Source organism: Neofelis nebulosa, chromosome 5 (assembly GCF_028018385.1).
Source record: "Neofelis nebulosa isolate mNeoNeb1 chromosome 5, mNeoNeb1.pri, whole genome shotgun sequence".
Taxonomy (NCBI): domain Eukaryota; kingdom Metazoa; phylum Chordata; class Mammalia; order Carnivora; family Felidae; genus Neofelis; species Neofelis nebulosa.
In genome coordinates, this window is record NC_080786.1 from 118,763,081 (window position 1) to 118,780,993 (window position 17,913).

The 17,913-nt window shown below is 36.0% G+C and overlaps 1 protein-coding gene and 1 long non-coding RNA gene across 2 annotated transcripts in view; one reads left to right on the plus strand and one right to left on the minus strand.

The window, feature by feature from the left end:
- CSNKA2IP (casein kinase 2 subunit alpha' interacting protein) overlaps positions 1-17,913 on the minus strand; it is a 262,755-nt gene that overhangs the window by 231,462 nt on the left and 13,380 nt on the right. The gene's annotated exons all lie outside the window — the stretch shown is intronic.
- Positions 1,234-13,325, plus strand: LOC131512677 (uncharacterized). Its single transcript, XR_009262240.1, has 2 exons — positions 1,234-1,322; positions 13,177-13,325. It is a non-coding gene; the product is annotated as an uncharacterized LOC131512677 (long non-coding RNA).

Sequence of the window (17,913 nt, forward strand, 5' to 3'; positions counted from 1 at the left end):
CCCACCCAAAAATGGCTTAAAAGCAAGCCTTGAATGGACCACCCTTATTTGCAAGTAATGTAAATGCCTTCTAGACAAACTGTAGAACGTATTAAAGGAATGCAACAAAATCCAGACCCAACAATGAGAAATTTACAATGTCTGGCACCCAATCCAAACTTACCAGATGTGCCAAGAAGCAGGAAAATATAAACCTTAACATGGAAAAATATCAATTAATATAAACGGACCAAGGAATGACAGAGATAATGGAATTAGTGAACAAAGACTATAAAATAGCTACAATAAATATTGAAAATATGCTCAGATTTTAAAGGAAATGATAACTATAATGAAGATATAAAACAGGGTGCCTGGGTGGCTCAGTCAGCTAAGCGTCCTGCTTCAACTCAGGTCATGATCTCAAGGTTCATGAGTTCAAACCCTGCATCGGGCTCTCTGCTGTCAGCACAGAGCCTGTTTCAGGTCCTCTGTCCCCCTTCTCTGTCCCTCCACCGCTTGCTCTCACTCTCTCAAAAATAAATGAACATTTAAATAAATAAATAATAATCCAATGAAAGTTCCACAAATGAAAAAAATCATTACCTGTTGTGAAAATTTCACTGGGTGTGGTTGGTAGCAAATTAAACACTTGAGAAGTGAGAAAAGATATAAACTGGAAGACACAAAAATAGAAACTGTAAACTGTCCAATATCATAGAAAAATTAAATTAAACTAAATTAACAGAGCCTCATTGTCCTGTAGGACAATATCAAGCAGCCTAACATATATGTCTTGTGGAGTCTTGAGTAGGAAAAAAAAGGTGGGAGGGAAAGGTAGAATAGAAAAAAAATCTTTGAAGAAATGACAAGAGAAATTTTTCGGATTTGATAAAAAATATAAACTCACAGACTCCAAAACCTTAACAAGTCCTAAGCAAGATAAAAAGAAAATTTTAAAAAAGCTACCCTGAGAATGTCATAATTAAATTTCTGCAAACAAGTGATAAAGAGGAAGTTTTAAAAACGGCCAGAGAGGGGAGAAGGGGTAAAGATACATTCTGTATGGAGGGCAAAGATAAGAATGACTTCAGGCTTCTCATTGTCAGAAATAAGGGAACAGGACCATATCTTTAAAATGCAGACAGAAAACAAAAGGTCAGCCTAGAATTCTGTACCCAGAAGAATTCTAGGTTGAAGAAATTCTCAAAAAAAGCTGAGAAAATTCATAGCAGACCTGGACTAGGAAAAAAAAAAAAAAGATAAAGGAAGTTCTACAGGCCAAAGAAAAATGACACCAGATGAAACCTTGAATCTACACAAGAGAAAGAACATCAACAATGGTATGTGGGCAAATATAAAAGAACTTCATTCCCAGTTTAAGTTCTTTGAAATGTCACTTTAAAAAGCATTAAGGAGATGAATTCCACCAAACCTGTGTATTCTTCACACATGTATCTATTTCTGTAAATATTCCTTCTATCCTGAGTGTGGATTACAAGTGGATTTCAACTTGAGCAAACACTGTATCTTAATTTCATCCTTATAATTAATATTCACTCCTTATCATTCTATTGCTTTTTCCATTATGTTGCAGCTTTGCAGCTGGTGGGTGTGGACAATATTTAACTTATTAAAGAACTTTTTGGGGTGCCTGGGTAGCTCAGCCGATTAAATGTCTGACTCTTGGTTTCTGTTCAGGTCATGATGTCACAGTTCATGAGATGGAGCCCCAAGTTGTGCTCTGTGCAGACAGGGCAGAGCCTGCTTGGGAATCTCTCTCCCTCTTTCTCTGCCTCTCCCTTGCTCAGGCTGTCTTTCTCAAAATAAATAAATAAACTTAAAAAAAAAAAAACTCGTAGCCAATTCTGATACACCTTCAGTCACTTCAGCATGTACAATCACTCTCCGAGACACACTGTGTGGAAATTCTCAGAGAGTGCAAAAGAATGCTTAATAGTTTGCACAGAGTGACAAAGCAAATTCATTTAACAGAGACGAACATGGCTTCCTTACTGCCTGCCAAAAGATACTCAGCTCAACTTAAAGGATCTACATTCCTTCAAATTATGTATTGTACTCAATCTTTGGAATTCTTCTTCTACTTCTTCCTTTTTTTTTTTTTTCCCTTTGGCTCTTTTTTCCCGTGAATAATAAATACATTGCTAAAATATAGTTTAGTAATTTAATGACCCAGTTTTTTTCAAGGTAAACTCCTTTACTCCTTTCAGCTATCAAATTACCCAAACCCATTGCAGACTGGAGAATTATGTTGCAATGGAAAAGTAGGATATTGTCAGCAAAATCAAAAGATATTTTCAAAGGAATATATATATTTTTTTATGCAAAAAACTTAGATTTTAAACTTCAAGCATCTCCTGTCTAAAGTATTTTCTGCAAAAAGAAATATAAAATTGAAGAAAAAAGAAAGCTAGTAAAATATCCTTAAAATTCTTAACATTTAGTGTTGGAATTTACATAGCATGGCAGGAAGCAAAAAGCAAAATTTTATTACTCTCTTACAATTCCTCCAAAGACTTCCCACAGAGCTTGAAATAAAATGTAACAGTCCTTGTCATTTCACTCACCTTAATGTTCTGGCCCCTGACTTGGCAGGTCACCTCCTGCCATTCTAGTCCCACCGTCTTCAACAAGCTCAAGCCCTAGTAACCTGGTAACATTCTTCTAGTTTGTTAACCTTGCCAAACTACACCCCCCCCCAACCATGACCTCACCAAACGCTGTTCCCTCTTCCTGGGAACACTTTCACCTGCCTACCCATCACCTCCCTCCTTCCTTTCTTCCATCTGAATTAGCTTATAATACTTCATTATATTCTTTATTTTCCCTTCAGTACATTTATCTTGCACGATAATATGTACTTGCATATCCTTTTAATGTCACTCTATTCCAGTAAGTGGGTATCAAGTCATTTTGTCTCTCTCCCCTTATCCAGGAAAGGTGCCTGGTACAGAGTGGGCACTCCGTGTTTATGGAATGAAGGAATAGCTAGATTCGCACATGAATCCATGAATGCTTTTTACAACAAATTCCATTCTTAGATGAAACCTACAAACTGTGGTGGTATTTGCTATTATTTCACATGCGCTAGTGGGTTTTTCAAGAGCACTACATACATTGAAATTGGTTCGCTTAGCATTATGTGGATTCCTAAGTGGTAGTATGGGGGACCAGTTAAAAGCATCTTATTGCATGTGAACACTTAAGGGTACCAGATGCTCAGAAATTCTAATGTTCCCTCCAAAAAAGTGTGCCACACATACTTACGAACTTATACTGGAAAATGGAAGCACTTGTATAAGATGTTACAAAATGAAAAGGAAAATTCATTCAGGCAGTGGAAATCCAAGTTCCAATACGAGAACTCAGCATTCCTCTGTAATGGCAAGGTGATTCTGTGTTGCAACATCTCCACACCGTGGCCAGATCTAGAATAGCTTACTACTCTGTGGGAATGCATACTTTTCAGGTCTTAAGTAAGGGTAATGTACCCAAGCATGTATTCAACGCTAAATGGAACTAATTTGAATAGTTTCCTGAAAATTAATCTTAGTCCAAAATTTTATTAGTATCCCTTAGTCATTATGGCTTAATGTCACGTTGGCACAGTTTACTGTGGTTACTTTTCTAATGGTTCACTCTTCCCTTTCCTGCTACACATGTCTCAAATCAATTAAAAAAAAAAAACTCAAATATATGATTTAGAAGGAAAAACTAGAGAGAAGTACACTATAAATTTCTCTATTTTAGCAGTAAATTCTTTTATTAACCATTACCTCCTTCCCCAAAATGTATCTAATCTATGACAACCTGAAGTGCTAACCTGAGTTAAGCTTAAATTTTATAATTTTTTCAAAAGTTTGTACCACTGGATTATTTAAGATCTACTGTTTTCATATCTACTCTTCAAAGGGCCTTGGTGCACCACCCCCTTTCTAGTATTGAATGAGAAGTACAAATACTTCCTAAATGAAGGAAAAAGGGAGAAAAATCTAGCTAAATTTCCCAATCCTCCTTGGTCAAGCCTTTTTGACAACAATTTTTTTTTTTTTTTTGGTTGAGTGAACCCTCAAAGCATCTGGTCCATGATAATGGGTCTGACAGCTTTGTTAAAAAAATATTAATCTAGGGCCACCTGGGTAGCTCAGTCGGTTAAGTGTTCGACTTTAGCTCAGGTCATGATCTCACGGTTTGTGGGTTCAAGCCCCGTGTCCATCTCTGTGCTGACAGCTCAGAGCCTAGAGCCTGTTTCGGATTCTGCGTCTCCCTCTCTCTCTGCCCCTCCCCCACTCGCTTTCACTCTCTCTCTCAAAAATAAACATTAAAATTTTTTTTTAATATAGTAAAAAATATTAATCTATAAAATGCCTTGATTGGCTTGACAGTAATTTTACCATGGAATGGAGAAAAGGCATTTTGTTAACTAAAATCATTCATTTGTTTTTCCTTCATCCAACACTGACAACTTTCGTTATTAAATCTGCAGATCACACAGCAAAGATTTTTACCAAGTATGTACCTCCTAGAAGAAAGGAACAATGTTACCACCTCCTTTTGTTTTCTCATCAGCTCTTAATACAGTTTGACGTCCATGGGGGATGGCTAGTAATATTTAGAATGTCCAACATATGCAAGTCATTTTTTAATCATTTTATTATATGCTGGTCCTTGTAACTATGTAATTCTGAATCGCATATGATGTGTTAACACACCATGTGACTTTTATGTTGTCCTCTAATCTTTCTGGGCTCTTCATTCCTCAAGTGTCAAATGATGCAGGTTAATTTTCTATAAGGCCTCTTCCAGATTTAAGAATCTATGATCATTTTGCATTTGGAAATAATAGTTGAACAAATACAAATTTTTTAAACCATATGCCAAATACTTAGGATTTATAATGACTTTTTTTTTTAGAGAAATACCTTAAGGAGAAAACAATTGTTGCATCTGTAAAGATATGAATTAGATCATACAAATATTCTAGATAACAGACAAGTACATGGAATGTCAAAATTACATTGTCATATCTAAGGTTACGGGGTATGTCATGTACTGCCAGATTGATGACCACAGTTAAAAAGAAAAACTAATTCCATTGATTCAATGGATGTAGCTAAAATAGGTGAACATAAGAGCATTATTGCTAAAATCACTACAGCGAGGTCATTTTTAAAACTTCAGGGCTTTGGAAGGTGCCTCCGTCAATGGGAAAAATGAACTGAGACTGTTTCACTACACTTCATTTGTCCTGTAACTATTTCTGGAAACTATTGTTTTGGTAAATGCTCTGAAGATGAGAAAATCCCTGTAAGAGTGATAAATAGGAAGGGAAGTAAGAAATCATCGGTCAAATAATTGGAACCAAATGTCAAAATCAATTAAAATAGCATTAGAAATATTATGTGCTTAAAAACTGAGTTACAATGAGAACTTTATTAAAGTTTTCTTCAGTACATAAATTTCCTTTTGTATTGAAGTACAGTTGACATACCAGGTTGTATTAGTTCCAAGTGTACAACATAGTGATTTTGACATTTGACATTATACAATGCTCACCATGATAAGTGTAGTTACCATCTGTCACCATACAAAGTTATTACAATATTACTGACTACATTCCTTATGCTGTACTTGTAATCCCTGTGACTTGTTCATTTTATAACTGGAAATTTGTACCTCTTAATCTTCTTCACCTATTTTAGGTATCCCCCACCACTCCTCCCCTCTGGCAACTACTGGTTTGTTCTCTATATTTATGAGTATGTTTCTGTTTTTGTTTGGTTTCTTTTAGATTCCACATGTAAGTGAAATCATATGGTATATCTGTGACTTATTTCACTTAGCATAATATCTTATATGTCCAACCATGGTGTTGTTAATGGCAAGATTTCATTGCTTTTTAATGGCTAGGTAATATTCCATTATATATATATATGGCATATGCATGTATGTATGTATATGTATGTGTGTGTGTATATATATATATTTTTTCCCCATATATATATCTTCTTTATTCATTCATTTATCATTGGACACTTAGGTTGCCTCAATATCTTGGCTATTGTAAATAATGCTGCAACAAACACAGGGCTGCCTGTATCTTTTTGAATTAATGTTTTCATTTTCTTTGGGTAAATAGTCAGCAGTGGATTTACTGGATCATATAGTATTTCTATTTTTAATTTTTTGAGGAAATTCCATACTGCTTTGGCTACACCAATTTGCATTCCTACCAAAAGTTCACGAGGTTTCCCTTTTCTTTGCATCCTCACCAATACTTGTTATTTCTTGTCTTTTTGATACAAGCCATTCTGACAGGTGTGAGGTGATATCTCATTGCAGTTTTGATTTGCACTGACGATTAGTCATGTTGAATACCTTTTCATGTGTCTATCGGCCATCTTCATGTCTTCTTCAGACAAATGGCTATTCAGTTCCTCTGCCTATTTTTAATCAGATTATTTGGGGATTTTATCATGTGGAGTTGCATGAGGTCTTTACATATTTTGGATGTTAACTGCTTATCACATATATCATTCACAATATCATCTCCCATTCAGTAGGTTGCCTTTTCACTTTGTTGATGGTTTCCTTCACTGTGCAAAAGCTTTATAGTTTGATGTGGTCCTAACAGTTTATTTTTTCTTTTGTGTTTCCCTTGTCTGAGTAAACATATGTAGAAAAAAAGGTCAACTTCCAAGAGATCACTGCCTATATTTTCTTTTAGGAGCTTTATGTTTTCAGATCTTATATTTAGATCTTTAAGCCATTTTATTTTTGTATGTGCTCTAAGAAAATAGTCCAGTTTAATTTCATTTGCACATAGCTGTCCAGTATTCCCAACATCATTTATGAAAGAAAACTGTCTTTCCTCCATTGTATATTCTTACCTCCTTTGTCATAGATTAATTGGTCATATAAGCACGGGTTTATCTGGACTCTCGATTCTGTTTCATTGATCTATGTGTCTATTTTTGTGCCAGTACTGTACTGTTTTGATTATTATAGCTTTGTAGCATAGCTTGAAATCTGGGATTGTGAGACCTCCAGCTTTGTTATTCTTTTCTCAAGACTGCTTTAGCCATTTGGTGTCTTTTGTGGTTCTATACAAATTTTAGGACTATTTGTTTTAGTTCTGTTAAAAATACTATTGGTATTTTGATAGAATTTGAACTGAATATGTAGATTTCTTTGGGTGGTATGAACACTTTAACAACATTAATTCTTCCTATCCATGAACATGGTATATCTATTTCTTTTTGTTTTCAATTTCTTCAATGTCTTACAGGTTTTAGAGTACATATCTTTCACCTTGGTTAAACTTCTTTTTGAGTATTTTATTATTTTTCTTTTTGGTACTTTCTTTTTAATGGAATTATAGATGGGATTGCTTTCTTAATTTCTCCTTCTGCTACTTTGTCATTAGTGTATAAAAACAGGACAGATTACTATATATTAATTTTGTATCCTGTAACCTCACTGAGTTCATTTGTTAGTTCTTTTTTGGTGGAATCCTTAGGGTTTTCTATATAAGTTATCATTTCATCTGCAAATAATGACAGTTTTACCTCTTCCTTACCAATTTGGATGCTTTTTATTTTATTTTTCTTGTCTGACTGCTGTGATAAGGACTGCCAGTACTATACTGAATAAAGGTGGTGAGAGTGGACATCATTGTCTTGTTCCTGATCTTAGAGGAAAAGCTTTCAGGTTTTCACCATTTATTTCTAAGCAATGTTTAAGCAAATTGTTTTTAAACAATACACAACATTTTTAGTCATTATTTTTAAGGTATTTTCTCAATAGACACAGGCAACCTATGAATCATCTAATTCAGTTCTAGTTCTCTCCCCTTAGTTCAGCATGATGCTATGACAATGGACTTAGTTCCTTTTTAGCTACTGATTACACAACTCTTTCTGGTTCTCTCCTAGCATCCTAAAAATAGTCATTCCAGAACTCATTCCAGAATATTGTTTCTACCAATATTTTCTTTGTTGTCTTTGGGTGGAATCATAATTACCTGTCTTCTAATATCACCATGGAACAGATACAAGGTACTTAGCTGCCTTCTCAGTATCTCTATAAAGAATATGTAAAATTCAATGTATTTAAAACTGAACTTTATTTTCAAAACCAGTACATTCTACTATATTTCTATTTCTATTAATGGCATAACAATAATTTCACCTAGCCTCAAAAGGTTGCAGTTATCTGTGAATCATCCATGTCATCCCCACACCCAATGCTCCATCAGACTCTGAATCTTTTAATTCTCATCTCTGTGTTCTTTATCCTGCCCATGTTTTCTTTCCCACTTCAAGTGCCACTGTCATAGCTACAGGTACTTCATCATCTCTTGCCTGGAATATTGCAGTGGTCTCTCAAGTATGCTTCACATATCAGATTCATCATTTTTACATTCTCAGTCTTGATTTATTCTGTGCCATTTTAGTCTTTCTAAAGCACACACAAAATCTTATAATTCTTTGTTAAAAATCCCTAAATATCTTCTCATTGTATATGAAAAAAACAGAAACCCTAATAAACAAAGATTTTTCGTGAAGCATTCTATATTATATTTCCTTCTGGTCTCTATCTCCATGTTCAACTGGAACCAAGCCATCCTTAGTTCTCTGAGTTTGCTCCCAGTTTCAGGGCAGTAGCTCTTGGTGTTATCCCTCCTTGTGGTGCCCTCTTCACTTCATCTCTACCTTTCATCCCTTTGCTTCTTTGGCTAGTTTGTTACTTCCCTTGATTGCTTCCGAAATTGATCTCTCTACTTTCTCCCAATTCTTAGTCCTTTAAAAACCACGTATTTTTAAAATATTTCAAATACAAAAGAAGGTATAGACAGGAATGTAAGTAACAAATAAAAAATTAAAAACATAGTTGAAGATCTCGGTTTACCCTTCCCCAAGGGAGTTTTCCCTCTTTCATAGAGGTAATCATGACCATAATTTTGGTATTTTTCACTCACACGCAATCTTTATAATTTTGCTATATGTGTATGTAAAAAAATTTTTTTAACATTCATTTTTGAGATACAGAGAGAGACAGAATGTAAGTGGGGGAGGGGCAGAGAGAGAGAGGGAGACACAGGATCCAAAGTAGGCTCCAGGCTCTGAGATGTCAGCACAGAGCCCAACATGGGGCTTGAACCCACCAACTGCGAGATCATGACCTGAGCTGAAGTCAGACGCTTAACTGACTGAGCTACCCAGGCACCCCTGTAAGTATGTATTTATAAATAATATATAGTTTTCATTTTACAAAATGTACTAAAATAATGTCATGCTGTATATCTTATCCTATGACTTAGAAGATTTTGGATGGGGCATTTATAATAACGTAGATGGAGCTAAAGAGTATAATGCCAAGTGAAATAAGTCATAGAAAGACAAATACCATAGGAGTTCACTCAAATGTGGAATTTAAGAAACAAAACAAACAAGCAAAAGGAAAAAGAGAGAGAGAGAGAGAGAGAGAGAGAGAGAGAGAGATCAAGAAACAGACTCTTAATTATATAGAGAACTGATAGTTACCAGAGGGGAGGGGAATGAGATATGGGCTAAATAGGTGATGAGGATTAAAGAGTACACTTGTATAAGTATAGAGTGATGTATGGAATTGATGAATCACTATAATGGACACCTGAAACTAGTATAACACTTGGAATTAAAATAAAAACTTTTTAAAAAAATAGAGTATTTGGATGAGGGTGCTCAATATTTAGCTTTGCTGATACATGTAATCCAAATTTATGTCTACTCATTAGAATATTCCATTATAATATACAATTTTTAATCTAATCTCTATGTTGACAGACATTTAAATTGCTTCTCCTTCTTTATACTATTACAAATAATGTTGCTAAAACCACTTCCTTACCCATATATTCCAGAGTTTTTTCTGAGTTTATATATCTAGAAGTTAAATTACCAAGTTGTAGAATCTGTTCCAATATTTACTTTCAGCACTGTTCTCATTGCTCCACATTCTCACTGAAATTTGGTATTTTCAGGGCTTTTTCATTTTTGGTTAATGTGAGAGATATGACTTGTTTCGCATTGTAGTTTTAATTTATACTCTCCAGATTATATATGAACTTAAACAAGCTTATTAGTCACTTATCTTTCTTCTCCTAAAAATTTCCTATTCATCTATTTTACCAACTTTTCAATTAAGTTGTCTTTTTCTCACATATATATTAGTACTTTTTAAAAATTCTATATGCTAGGGACGCCTGGGTGGCTCAATCAGTTAAGCATCCGACCTCGTCTCAGGTCATGATCTCGTGGCTCATGAGTTTGAGCCCTGCATCAGGCTCTATGCTGACAGCTCAGAGCCTGGAACCTGCTTCACATTCTGTGTCTCCCTCTCTCTCTGCCCCTCCCCCACTCATGCTCTGTCTCTCTGTTTCTCTCTCTCTCTCTCAAAAACAAATAAACATTAAAAATTCTGTATGCCAAAAACATTCCGTGCTCATGGATTGGAAGAATAAATATTGTTAAAATGTCAATACTACCCGAAGCAATCTACACATTCAATGCAATCCCAATCAAAATTGCACTGGCATTCTTCTCAAAGCTAGAACAAACAATCCTAAAATTTGTATGGAACCACAAAAGACCCAGATTAGCCAAAGTAATATTGAAGAAGAAAACCAAAGTGGGAGGCATTACAATCCCAGAGTTTAGTCTCTACTACAAAGCTGTAATCATCAAGACAGTATGGTATTGGCACAAAAACAGACACATAGACCAATGGAATAGACTAGAGAACCCAAATGTATGTCCAACTAATCTTTGACAAAGCAGGAAAGAGCATCCAATGGAAAAAAGACAGTCTCTTTAGCAAATGGTGCTAGGAGAACTGGACAGCAACATGCAGAAGAATGAAACTAGACCACTTTATTACACCATACACAAAAATAAACTCAAAATGGCTGAAAGACCTAAATGTGAAACATGAAACCATCAAAACCCTAGAAAAGAAAGCAGGCAACAACCTCTTTGACCTCAGCCTCAGCAATTTCTTGCTCAACACAAGAAATCAACAAAACTAACAATCAACAAAACTAAAAGGCAACCGATGGAAGGGAAAAGATATTTGCAAATGACATATCAGATAAAGGGTTAGTATCCAAAATCTATAAAGAATTTACCAAACTCAACACCTGAAAAAAAAATAATCCAGTGAAGAAATTGGCAGAAGACATGAATAGCTACTTTTCAAAAGAAGACATCCAGATGGGCAACAGACACATGAAAAGATGTTCAAGATCACTCATCATCAGGGAAATACAAATCAAAACCACACTGAGATACCACCTCACATTGGTCAGAGTGGCTAAAATGAACATATCAGGAAACTACAGATGCTGGCAAGGATGTGGAGAAACAGGAACCCTCTTGCACTGTTGGTGGGAATGTAAACTGGTACAGCCGCTCTGGAAAACAGGGTGGAAGTTCCTCAAAAAATTGAAAATAGAACTACCCTACGACCCAGCAATAGCACTACTGGGAATTTATCCAAGGGATACAGGAGTGCTGATTCATAGGGGCACATGTACCCCAATGTTTATAGCAGCACTTTCAACAATAGTCAAATTATGGAAAGAGCCTAAATGTCCATCAACTGATGAATGGATAAAGAAGATGTGGTTTATATATACAATGGAATACTACTTGGCAATGAGAAAGAATGAAATCATGCCATTTGCAGCAACATGGATGGAACTGGAAGGTATTAGGCTGAGTGAAATAAGTCAGTCAGAGAAGGACAGATATATGTTTTCAATCATATGTGGATCTTGAGAAACTTAACAGAAGATGATAGGGGAAGAGAATGGGAAAAAATAGTTACAGAGAGGGAGTGAGGCAAACCATAAGAGACCCTTAAATACAGAGAACTGAGGGTTGATGGGGGTGTGGGAGAGAGGGGAAAATGGGTGATGGGCATTGAGGAAGGCACTTGTTGGGATGAGCACTGGGTGTTGTATGTAAGCGATGAACCACAGGATTCTACCTCATAAACCAAGAGCACACTTTATACACTGTATGTTAGCCAATTTGACAATAAATTATATTTTTAAAAATTCTGTATGCTATATTGTATCACTCATATTTTCAAATATCTTTGCTCAATTTTGGCTTATCTTTCAAGTTTTTTTTTATGTTTTAATTAGATAAATAGAATTTTAAAAATAATGCTACTATAGCTTACAATGAGTGTCCAATAATGCTTCACACAAATGAAATAATTTTATGCATATGAAGTCGACTTAACCATCTTCCTCACATATTTTGTACTATGATGCCTCATCTAAGAAATATTTCTTTATCTTTCAGTCATTACATGTTCTCCTTTATTTTTTTCTGAGACTGAAAATTTTGCTTCTCTCATTTTGTATATTAAACCATATTAAAGTGACTTCTGCAGGAGGTAGAATGATGATTTGTTTCCATATGGATCATTAGTAGTACTAAGAATTAAAAAAATTTTATCAAGTTTCACCATCTTTTTCTTTTAACTGGCAATTTAATCCATTTACATTTATTATGGCTACTAATATATTTGAACTTATTCCTAACATTTTAATTTTCTAATTGTCCTACTTTTAAAATGAATTTTAACTTCATTTTCTGTTAACTTCATGTTTCCCCTTCATTTTACTTCCTAAAAATTGTTAACACTGATTTTAGTGGTCACCTTTAAACTTCTAACATATATGATTCCATAAATTCTAAAGTTAATGTTTCTACCATCCTCCTAAATAATTATTATTTTTTTAGTGTTTGTTTATTTTTGAGAGACAGCGAGCAAACAGAGGAGAGGCAGAGAGAGAGGGAGACAGAATCCCAACCAGGCTCCATGCTGTCAGCACAGAGCCCAATGTGGGGCTCAAACTCACAGAACTGTGAGATCATGACCTGGTTGAAATCAAGAGTCAGACGCTTAACCAACAGAGCTACCCAGGTGCCCCACTAAATAATTATTTTAAATGTCTTGTTGTCCATATTTCCAGAAAAGACTCTCCAAATAGTACTTACTACTTCTTTTATAGCTTGTACCTTAACCTTCTTAATAGTATATTAATCTGATTATATTGTACCCAGTAGATTGTAAATTCCTTCAGAATATACATACATCTTCCTCATTTTCCCCCCACAGTGCCTTTGAAGAATGCTTGCATAAAGAAAACGTCCATAATACACTGCTATTGAAGATTTATGGCTGACTGGCCTAACTTCTCCTGGAGGACACCAAATCTGTGAAGCTCCAAGCTTTGGGCAATATGAAATAAAAAGGGATTAAACACATTAGGTTTCTGTCACTTACTTACTTTAGTTACCTAGAGTAAAAGAAGCAGAAAACTAGGATGTCATGGATTTCAAGGGAATAAAAAGTTTCAAGGAAATGTACCAACTCTATTAAGTTAGCAAAAAGATCTAGTAAAAACCTCTAAACTTTTTTTTTAATCTCCAGTTAAAATGGTCACTGATGACCTTGTGAGAGGAATTTTTGGTGGAAGAGTTGAGCAGAAGACAATTTGCAGTAGGTTGTGAAGTAGAAAAGAAGAGGAGAAAAGGGAGAAAAGGAAACAGATACAGAGTAGTTTCTAGAAGCTTAGAAATAGGAGGTAGAATTGACAATATCAAATAGCTTTATTTTCAGATGTTGAACACATTAAGTAATCAGCATATTTTGTAGAATTCTCTGATCACAAGATAATTTGAAGTTAATTATATATGTATTATATCTGGCTTACTGTTACCATGAAAGCAAGATTCATGTCTTTTCATCTTTGTGGACTCCATAGATCTAACATCCATAATACTCAGTATGTATTTGATGAGGTAACTTATCTAGAAAGACAGTGACCTCCCTCTTACCAAACATATTTTGAGAAATTTGAGTAACTACCTGTAATGAAATACTGTAGAAGTTAATTTCTGCATTACTTTTTAGGGTGGAATAGATAATTTCTAAGGTCTCTCTAAACTCTAAACCATGTAATTATATGATGAAAGGCATTATTTATATTCAATGGAATTTTAATTAAAGATATTTTAGTTACCAAGATAAATTTCTCACTGAAATCACAAGTAATAGAAAAATATAAACAAATATGTATTCATATGTAAATGCTAGACATAAAATAATGTCATTAACTAAAGTCTATTTATAAATTAGTATATTAGAAATAGTTTTCAAATTATTAAACCAAATCTTATATATAATCACTATTATCACCACAAAGAATTTACTGCACAAATAATCATCTCTCAATATCAAAAGCATTATATAAATATACCTGCATTACAAACTATTGAAAAATATATCCCACATTCATGGAACACAATAAAATTCATAGTCAAAACGTAAAATAAATGTTACTGAATAAATCGGCAATATTTACAAATGTCCACAAATGTGATTCTCTTTAAAGAACATAACAAGGATACTGTATTTCCTATGAAACACAGAAAACATCTAGACCTGAGATGATGGTTGGATTTTACCTGTTTTTCTTATGCCAATTGATTAGGAATGGTGCCTGGAAAAATGTATTCAAGAATGTGTGACCTCCTTTGAGCTCAGTGGGAAAGAATGAGAAGATTGATTACTGGTGTCTGCTATGGTTTGGTGGGTGAAGGACGGAGGAGGAGCTTGGAACCAAGCATTTGCCAATCCTTTTTAGACCATTAAACATTTACATTCTGCAAACTTTCTCCCTCCACTTCCACCACCTTGACAAGCTATAAAAATCTCTCCTCATTCATATTTAAATTGTTAGCCATTCTTCCAGAATACACCCTCTTCCAGCAAAGTAATGCTTATTTTTGGTGAACAAAATCACTTTTGTTTAGATTTGCGAAAGACAGAGTGGCATTCCAGAATTTCCTTTCACAGATAGCCATTATCCATCATCAGTATAATATTAATGAAGAGGGAATGCAAGGTCAACCCAGAAGACATTAATTTGGAAATGAGAAACCAGAATGACGTGGGTAACAACAGTACCAAAAGAGAGAGAAAGAGTGAGAAAGAAAGAAAGAAAGAAAGAAAGAAAGAAAGAAAGAAAGAAAGAAAGAAAAAGGGAAGGGAAGGGAAGGGAAGGGAAGGGAAGGGAAGGGAAGGGAAGGGAAGGAAAGGAAAGGAAAGGAAAGGAAAGGAAAGGAAAGGAAAGGAAAGGAAAGGAAAGGAAAGGAAAGGAAAAAAGAAAAAAGAAATGCTGATTCAGTATCCGTTCCCTGTCTCGGTCCAATGCTGCCCTCCTGAGTAGTGGTTAAAATTCTCCTTGCTGCAGCCATCAGCACAGCTGCTAACTACCACTGTTGGCACCTGCCCCCATACCCACTAGTCCTTGAACACCCTCCCCCCCCACTGCTGGCATAGATGATCTCCTCATCACGATCATAGTTGTTCCTTGTGGCGGTTCTATCAGTCAAAAGAGAACATGAGAAATCTGATTCAGAAAGACATGGTACTTTATGGAAAGATTTACCACTGTGCTTCTTTAAATAAATAGATTCCTCTAGTGCACTAGACATCTTATTTACTAGTTATACACAATTACCAGGAACTCACATTGATAAATGAGAAATCAGACTATAAGGCGATTCTTATATAATTGTAAAAGCAAGGCCAAAGCTCTCCCAAATTAAGGTGACTGATCCCTCAAGGCCAGTGAAGCTTTTTGCACTTAGGTAAACAGAATATCTTTTTCTGTAAATGTCTCATTGGGTCTCTGCTATGAATGTTCTATCCTAACCTTCTTGTTCATTGTCTAACTTGAGGATTTTGCTTTCTCTGCAGCTTCCTCAAATAGAAGCTACTTCTTCTCACACTTCTCTTATCAGTGGACATGAAGGTGATCATCTTCCTCACTCCTTCCTAAAAACACTCAGCTCTGAATTTCATGTCATCAGACTATACCAAACAACACCTTCCTTGTTGCAATTATCGACAGATCCTAGGTCACCCCCTTTCGTTAAGGATTTTAAATCCTAGGTCACAGTTACTTTCACTAACACCGCTCCTATGATTTCATAGATGATCACTCCAATAACCAATAGCCACTCAGTTCCTTTTTCTCCTCTACTCCGATGATTGGATCCCACTCTCTGTCTTCATCTTCTATGGGCTGAAGTGTGTCCCCCCACAAATTTATATGCTGAAGCACTACTCCCAATGTGATGATACTTGGAGATGAGGCCTTTAGGTTATAAGGTTGAGATGAGGTCATGAGGGTACAGACCTCATGATGGGATTAGTACTTTTATAAGAAGACACCAGAAATCTTGCTTCCTCTCTTTCTCCACCCACATGCACCAAGAAAAGGCCGTGTGAGGACACATGAAGAAGGTTACCATCTTCCCTGCCTCTGCTAGTGCTTGGGTCTTGGATGTCCAGTTTCCAGAACTATGAGAAATAAACTCCTGTAGTTGAAGCCCCCCCCGCCCCCCAGTCTGTAGTATTTTGTTAAGGCAGCCCAAGCTAAGACTTCATCCACTCCCATTGGCATACCTTACACCTTATTACCTAGGACTACATCCCCTGCTTGATAACTATTTCAGTATTGCATTTTCCAACTACTGTCTCTTATATTTCCAACTCACTCCCTTCAATGCTGTGATTCCAGAAATCCTTAGGCCTACAGTTATTAATCCTATGATCTTTTCACTGTCAAGTTTGGTTTTTAGTCCCTTCTTTAGTTTAGTTTTTATCTCCTTCTTTGCAACCAGCAAAGGTCCATTGTCAATTGCTATATAATCACTCTCTTGAGTACATCCATCAAGTCTCTTACCTTTCCTTAATTTTACTCTTCTGGCAAAACCCCAACCCCAGTTAAATTCAACTTTATGCACACTCCTCATCTGGACTCAAGAAGAAGAACATAGAAGGAGTAAAGTTTAACCATCTCTCACTTTGAATTTATCTTCACAAAACTTCAAGTGGGCATAAAATGTTACCAAAAAATTCTACTACATTTTCCTAACCCAGGTACATTTCTGCTCTCCCACACAACTATTTCACACCTCTCCTTCCCTCTTTTCAACGTTTTTTTTTTTTTTTTTTTGGGACAGAGAGAGACAGAGCATGAACGGGGGAGGGGCAGAGAAAGAGGGAGACACAGAATCCAAAACAGGCTCCAGGCTCCGAGCCATCAGCCCAGAGCCTGACGCGGGGCTCGAACTCACGGACCGCGAGATCGTGACCTGGCTGAAGTCGGACGCTTAACCGACTGCGCCACCCAGGCGCCCCCCCTTCCCTCTTTTCAAAGATCTAACACTTATTTCTCTCCTCGGTCCCAACAAATGACCTATTTTGCTTCCTATTTTAGTAAAAGATAAGTAAATGAATAAAAGCAATCAGAAGAGAGTACCTTCATTCTCCCACCACATCCCCCTTGCTGTCTGCACCTACACACCTGTACCTTTCTTCCTCTTGCTATGATAACAATAACCGGCATCTACAGAGCCCTGACTGTTCACTAGAAATCATTCTAAGCACTTTTCATAAGCCAGCTAACTTAATCTCCATGACAGCCCTATAAGCCAGGGACCATTTTTACTGTCGTTTCACAAATGAGACCAGAGGCATAGAGAGGTAAAGTAACTTGGCTCCTGGACACACAACTGTGTCGGAGAAAGCTTGTTCACTATGTTGACTCCTGCTGTGCTGCATTTATATGAATGAACTGTCTGTGCGCCTAAGACCAATCCTGCTACTGTGCCTTAGATACCATCCACACCTGCCTATTCTGGGATATCACACCAGTAGTTAACCCCAATCTCCTGATCTCTCCTGGGTCATTACCATAAGGATAGCATTTTCTCTCATCCTTGAAAACCCTCCCATGACTTCATTTCTCTGCTCCCTTTTAGATCATAACTCTTGTAA